Raw genomic sequence first — 8,134 nt, 5'->3', positions numbered from 1 at the left:
CTTCTTGTAGTAAATTTGTTTTCATTACATGCATGTCCTTAACGACACAACGCATGCAATATCCATCTCAAAAGCTTCCAAACCCTTCAAATCTCCATTGATGAGAGCACACAAGCAATTATAATTATTGATATGCTTATTGTGTCAAAATGTAAGTTTGTAATTTCTTATAGAGTCACCTCTTTAAAATAGTGGATCCCAAGTGTCTTTACACCAACTACAAAGTCCTCAACATAGCATTTACAATAAAAATAGTAATTTCTCTTGCTTCTATAGCAACTCACGTTTCCTTTTTAGCCCATGAGGCCATGTATAAAAAGGCACATGTTTTATGGTGATTATTTAGGTCGCCAGGGAGCATCATTGAATTGGTCGATAGCCTCTTCAATAAACTGACTAGCAGATGGGAGTCATATATAATCAATAAGTAGCAAAGGGTTCAATCATCACACATAATTCACAGAGTGCTGAAGACTCTTGATGAAGGGCTAGGACATCCAAAGGGAAACTAAAGCAGAGGTGAACTTGAAGGGCGAGAATAGGACATCTTTAGGATGTGGATTCCTAGTCAAGTAAGGTCTCCAAGAAGTCAGTTGTTACATCATTAAATAAAGCAAATACACTAGTCTTAGGTGGGAGCCCTTCACAGGGTATTTGGGACCCAATCGAGTGTACTTAGATTTTCTCTCTCCCTTCTCTCTCTCTCTCTCTCTCTCTCTCTCTCTCTCTCTCTCGTAATAGAAGATATATTACCAAAAATTACTTTACAAATGGCCACATGGCCGCCATGTGATGCACTAGCTTTCCCTCACTAATTACTCCGAACAACAGGTGTAGCTCGGAGTATCCTCATCCAATATATAGCCGTGTCATTCTCCACCAAATGAGCTGACCACAAAGAAGAGACTTGCCATAATAGTAGCCCTTTTATACGACCTATGTGAGCTATAATACCCACTTTTTTTTGCATCAAATATAAAGGCATTCCTAGTTAACCAGATATGCCACAAACCTGCCCACCTGAAAAAATGAAAGAAAACTCAATGTTCTGGGTTATCCGGCCCATTCAAAATCTTGCCAAAAAACTAGTCTTTAACCTTTATGGGCTTCTGTGTGTGTGTGTGTGTGTGTGGCACTCTTATCTCTGCTACATTCTGCAATCATCAAACCAAAATGTTGAGTATTCCTTATCAAAGTATAATCTCGTTTGTAAGCTTCCACATGTTATAACACAATTGGCACTTCCCCTCGTAGTTGCCTTAGGTTAACCATGCACTAGCATGGAGTATCCTAGAGAAATACCCCGAGTTGTCTCATGAGCATTCCATATGAAATACACCATGGCGTCCCCTACCACCCATGACATAACCTACCACCCGAGTTGTCTCGGGAGCATTCCATATGAAATACACCATGGCATCCCCTACCACCCATGACATACACCATAAGAAAGCACCTATTCAGCCCCACAATCATAGGTCGAATGATTAGTTCCCCCATATAAACTAGCCTTGAGACACCAGATTATACAGTAGACTTCATCAAATGAATGCTGCTGGAATGCTGGCCGACTTGGTTCTTGCCTACATGGAGGTCTTTTGCATAATTCTAAACCTTGCTGCTAGAGCCCCTAAATGCTTGTTTATCTACTACCCAATTAGGGATTAGCCTTAGATTAGACATGTCCATGTACATGCACATGACATCCCCTCTTGCTAAACTTGATGACGGGATTCCAACCATTACCTTCGACAATTCTATCATCATCCTTTGTCTCCACATATGGTCTCCACATATGGTCTCCCATACTGGTCATCCTTCCCTTCTTGGCAACCTTTTCACTAAAAACCTTGCCACATGTCTCTGAATCCACTCCAAATTTGGTGTAGAGATCTGTGCATCTGTTCCAATTTGTTCCCTTGCCTTCTTGCCCTGTCCTTGAACATAAACATGATTCCTTTTTCGTGAAACTAATCTTGGCACACCCTTGGCTCCATCCCCTTGGATGATCATCATCCCTTGGACTTGTGCACTTCTTCTGGGACACCAACAACACTAAGCATAACTGAGCCTAATGCTCTTATACCATTGTGACATGTAAAATATCTGATAGTCTTCTTTTAGACCTAAGCACTACATAGGAACTCTTGTATAAGAGCCTAATGCTCTTATACCATTGTGACATGTAAAATATCTAATAGTCTTCTTTTAGACCTAAGCACTACATAGGAACTCTTGATGTAAGAAAACTCAACATAGACATAGAATAGAGAGAGAGAGAGAGAGAGAGAGAGAGAGAGAGAGAGAGAGAGAGAGAGAGGGATGGATGCATTTAGTATATTCATATGGTACAAAGAAGGTACAATATCTTGGCTATCTTTAGCAACCCCAAAAAGTCTTATTTAGATTTGATAGTCTTCTTTCAGCCCTAAGCACTACGTCATAGTAACTCTTATATAAGAATAATCAACATAGATAGAGAATAGAGAGAGAGAGAGAGAGATGGTTTCCTTTTACAACCCAAAAAAGTCCTATTTAGCAACCCCAAAAGTCCTATCTATTAACAAAACTCCATATGGGAGAGAGATGCCATATTGAATTTTGCCCTATCCTTTTATAGGCTCTCCTAATACTCCATGAAGTGGCCGACCAACAAAAGAGGACAAACCCATATATATATATATATATATATATATATGCAAATGAATTCATCATCAAATAAATGCTAAAATCTAGCCGACTTTGTTCTGAGCCTTGCTATAGCCCATAAACTCCTAATTATATGTTGCCCATTAGGGATTAGGCATGTTTGTATACTAATTTTGAGTTATATTATTTGTGTAATCTACTTTTGAGATATATTATTTGTTCTATGTTCATGTTGCTTCAAGTACACCTTGATACCAGGATTCAGAAGTGCACCCGCTCGGTTTCACTCCCATACCAATCACACATGTACCATCATCCATACTAGATTAGGATCCAACAGTGTACACACTATTTGTTTCTTTCCCATTCTAGTCACCCCTACACCATCATCCATACCAGATCTAGTACAACCTTCTGTCACATCCATTACCACTACATCATTACCTTTTACACCTACACCACCACACGTGGCACAACAGATCTTGATCCCCATCCACCACACTTCCTATGTCCACATACACATCACGCCTACATGGAAGGTCGCCTATGGTGTTGTAGCTCGAGCATTTCAGGCACAATTACGAGAATTGGTGTCACTATGCCTATCGGACATGCATATATCATGAACATCAATATATTTTAAAATTTATATGTAAGATTCTTTTGTTCTCATGATAGTCTAACAAAATGATTGCTTTTAAATGTAGGAAACAAGATGTGGGGGAAAAAAATAAAGTAGTCGCATAGTTGGAGGAGGTTGAGTTCGAAGGTGGCTAGTCAAAAAAGATGATAAACAAAGAGATGTGCGAGTTAGTTAGACATAGGCATGATAACACTAGGTACAGTAATCTTTTAAATTTTTTTTTTAGTAGAAATGTGTGTGTGTGTAGCTTTGCATCAATCTTCAAAGTTTAATAATGTGATATGTTGTAATCAAAGTAGCGTTGCAATTTTCTAGGATCTTAAGGTTACATCAAGGCCTGAAGACATGGGAAAGATTGAGAGAGATTTGTAGAGAGATTGGGGGTAGAGAGAGAGAGAATCACAATACCAGATTGGGCCTCAATAACACTTTGGAAGGGTCCCCACCGTTTTTGGTGTATTTACTTGCTTATTGCAAGATATAAATTGAAGTAAAATGATTAACTTATTGGATATCCATGCCTTGACACACTTGATACATTTGAATCGACACAAAATACAACTTGCAAAGAGGGTTACATTGACCCTAGACCTAGATGGCCACCTGGCGACTCGTCCCTGGACTAGGGCTTACTGTATGCTTAAGGCTTATCAAAAAGGTGATTTTCATGTCTTACATGTAGTAGTATGTCCATGTGGCATGCTAGGACGGTGGTACACGTGACAATGAATAAGGCATATAATCACTCTAGTTCAAATCTTCATTCTCAACAATTGAGATCTCATACGCTATGGGAAGAAGAACATGCAAACCTAAACTATCATCTTCATGAAATACTTTAGTATCTTCATCAACTTCTAGTACCTCTTGAGGGGTGCACTATGAAGAAATCCTATGTATCACATGCATTCAAGGAGTATTTAAAAAACCCCTTACACTTACATACTTTTGTGAATAAAATTACACCTTTTCTTCACAAACTCATGTTTTTTTTTCAAAATTGGTTAAAAAACCCCCTCCTAAAAATGTAATTCTATAACTTTTTTAAATTAATACACCCTTGTTTATGAACTCATGTGCTCCACTTACATATTTTTAGGTGAAGCCCCTGGGTAGTAAGTCCTTCTCAATATCATGTAGTTCTCTAGGTAGGCCTATGCTTTTATGAGCTATGCCCCTCGAGGGATTCACCTAAAAATATGTAAGTATAGGACGTGAGTTCAAATGAAGGGGGCTTTAAATTCAAGATTTTAAGGTAAATTTACAAAAATACATTTACAGAAGGGGTTGTTTAAATCAAATTTGAAAAAACATCATAAGTTCATAAAGAAAAAGGGGTCATTTTATTCATGAAAAATTCACAAGTAAGGGTTTTTTAAAATACCCTTTGAACATAGGTGAACATAGGGTTTCTTAGTAGTGCATCCCTCGAGTAGTTGTGTTGCTGTAACAATTTCTTCATTGCCATCTCAAGAGGTTATAGTCCTTGCTTCACATCCAAGATGTGCTTCTCTCTCTCATTGCTATCTTGTTCTATAATCTTACCCCCTTCACTTGGCCTTTCTTGAAATATGAACCTACCACCCACGAGGTGACATATGGATAACATACAACCACTCTTCATCATGTATATCAAGACAAAAGAATTCTTGTTCACAATTCTTTGGGAAGTTGAATGGCTCAATTCTTTAATATAATACTTTAGATGGGTCGATGTCATATAATCCATTTATGTCCATCCTATATGTTGCATTATGTCCACGGTACTGTGTCTGGAACCATTTGACTGATAACACTTGCTTAAAGGACTTGTAGATAGCCGACCTTGATGATGTCTTTAAGCACACGAACATAGCCAAGGTTGCCATTGACAAGATTTGTATCCATACTACTAGCATGGCTATGTTGTTAAAATGAGGCAACAATGTGAGAATCTATTGTGATGCATCACAAATCAACTCTTGCGATCCAAAGATGTTGACCATAAAGCCACATACTACTATGACATCATGCCTATCCAAATAAGTAGAATGATAGTGTGTGAGTTTAGGCTTTACATGTGAAGTAAAATTGCCTACATAATGATAGAAATTGCAAATACATGTATCTTACATAAAATCGAGATATCTAAACTTTGTCACAAGAAATCTTTGTCCCCTCGCTCTTGCCACTGTATCCAAAGTCCAAACAAACCCAATCAAGTGCATTAGGAATGTTTGTAGTTGAGTGTCGATGTCACAGCCTCTTGCTTGTAAGGAGTCTCGTGCTCTTTTACTCCTCGTACAAGTCAAACCTCTTGCCATGCATTGTATATATTGTACAACACAAAGGTGTTTATTTTTTTGGGCAAAGCTTGTACGAGAGCTTTATCTCCTTACCTTTGACATATAGCACCTACCCTGTGACTTTCTAAGATTGTTCTTCTGTCCATAATCTTGATGTAGTAGGATCCATGATCACCATGTACTCGGTTATGTAAAATATTTTTTGTTGGAACAAGCCAACCCTCTGCCATGGAGCTCTCCGGTTGTGCTCTTACAAATAAAATATTTGACCACCTTCATAAATAGCTCAAAAAGAACATCCATCGGCTCCTCATGACATCTACAAGAAGCAACATTTCATCTATGAGGCAGATAAGGACATGCACTTGTATGTCAAAGAAGCATCTAGGTAATTTCTTTTCTATAAGGCACAAAATCATTACAATATCTTCTTTCATCTTTGGCAAATCAGTGGGGTCAATCGCTTTGGCAACAATTCTATAAGGTTGGTATGTGAAAATCCCATCATTTAACTAAGTTGTAAAGAGAAAATTATATATATATATATATATATATATATATATATATATAGAGAGAGAGAGAGAGAGAGAGAGAGAGAGAGAGAGAGAGAGAGAGAGAGAGAATGTTTAACCCAAGAAGACATGACCATTGAGGAGTACCATCAAGCTTTTGATAACCTCCTTTGTTTTACCCCAGATATGGATGAAACATTAACCGTTCTAAATTAGTTCATCCAAAAGCTTAATAAACCTCTCAATAGTTTGGTAAAAAGAGGGTTAAAAATGTAAAGCCTGAAATGATTTTTGAAGTGGTAGCTATGGCAAAAGATTTTCCAAAAGCTTTTCTATCCAAGGCTTCACATAAATCTTTACCACATTTTGCTAAGAGATCCTTTGTCCCAAGAAATGTTTCCAAGTTCCCTTGAGACCAGAGTGTCATCAACCAAATTCTAATAGAAAAGTGGTTTAGCTCATGAAGAGGATTCTACTCACCTGCCAATTCCATAAACTTCTTTTCCCCCAAAAGGGTTGTAGAGTAGGTTCTTTAGGGACAATAGGTTCTTTCGATGTCAACAACTAGGTCACATGATCAAAGATTGTCCTAATTCACCAAGGATCTTTATTCCTAGTCAAAGTAATTAGGGTTCATAGTTCATAAGACTAGTTATCTCTATCCAAAGTAATTAGGCTTAATAGTTCATAAGCTAGTTGTCTTTATCCAAAGTAATAGAGGTCCTTTGCCAAACAACTAGGAGGATCTAAGAGGGCGATTCCCTTCTTGGCAAGCCACAACCACCTCTAAAGCATTCACTATTATACAGACGAGGTAGAAGAGGAAAGAGGCAAGATCTATGCGGCTATAGAGCATTAGGGTCAAAACAAGCACTTTTCGATTAGACTGCTAGGATAAGAGATTAGACTGCTAGGATAAGAGATTTCACCTTTTAATTAATTCAGGTAGCACTCATTCTTTCATCTCACCTACATGCGGCTATACAATATTAGGGTCAAAACAAGCAATTTTCGATCAGACTACCAGCATAAGAGATTTCACCTTTTAAATGATTTAGGTAGCACTCATTCTTTCATGTCACCAAGATGCCTATGTAAATTAGTCTTAGATAAAAAATTAGGAAAGCCTATGCAAGTAGAGTTGGCTAGTTTAAAGACTCTTTTTACCCATCATGAGATAGACCCTATTCAGTTTCTCTTAGATGGAAACTCCAATGAATGCAAATTTAACATTTTACCCCTAGGAATCTATGATGGTATTCTAGGAATGGATTGGCTCAATAAAAATCAATTGAAATCCATTGTCACAAGGGTACCATCTCTTTTCTTGATCTTCAAGGATATAAGGTTCAAGGGATTGGAACCTTAGGGTCTCTATCATCACACTTGGTAAAAGTATTTAAACTAAATAAGGGACTCAGGAAGAAATAAACTATCTCTGTTGTCAAGCTAGGCAAGGAATATGAATCTCGGGAATTTGAGTGATTAAACCAATATGCCAATGTATTTTCTGAAGAGTTGACAAAAATGCCACTAGCTTGGGAGTAGATCATGAAATAGAATTGATTCTTGGAGCTTAGCCTACAGCTAAGCAAGCCTACAAAATGGTAGTTCTAGAGGCCATTGAACTCAAGGAACAACTAAAATAGCTTTTAGACCAAGGGCCCATGGGGTGCACCAATACTCTTTTAGAGAAAGAAAAATGGGACACTTAGACTATGCATTGACTATATGGGGTTGAATAAATTGACTATCAAGAATAAGTACCCTATCCCTAGAATTGATGAACTTTTGGATGAATTGCATGATGCCCAACTCTTCTCTAACATTGATCTAAATTTAGGATACTACCAAATTCAGATCAAAGAGCATGATATATCTAAAACAACCTTCAATACTCAATACAGGCACTATGAATTCACAATGATGCCATTTGGGTTAACAAATGCTCCTGCTACATTCAACCGGCTCATGCAAGAGATCTTCAGGTATCACTTGGATGAATTTGTCCTTGTCTTCTTGATGATAGCTTTAGATAATCAAAG

This window comes from Cibotium barometz, chromosome 50 (assembly GCF_041138505.1).
Source record: "Cibotium barometz isolate CiBa-2024 chromosome 50, ASM4113850v1, whole genome shotgun sequence".
NCBI lineage: Eukaryota > Viridiplantae > Streptophyta > Polypodiopsida > Cyatheales > Cibotiaceae > Cibotium > Cibotium barometz.
Note: the sequence above shows the minus strand (reverse complement) of the source record.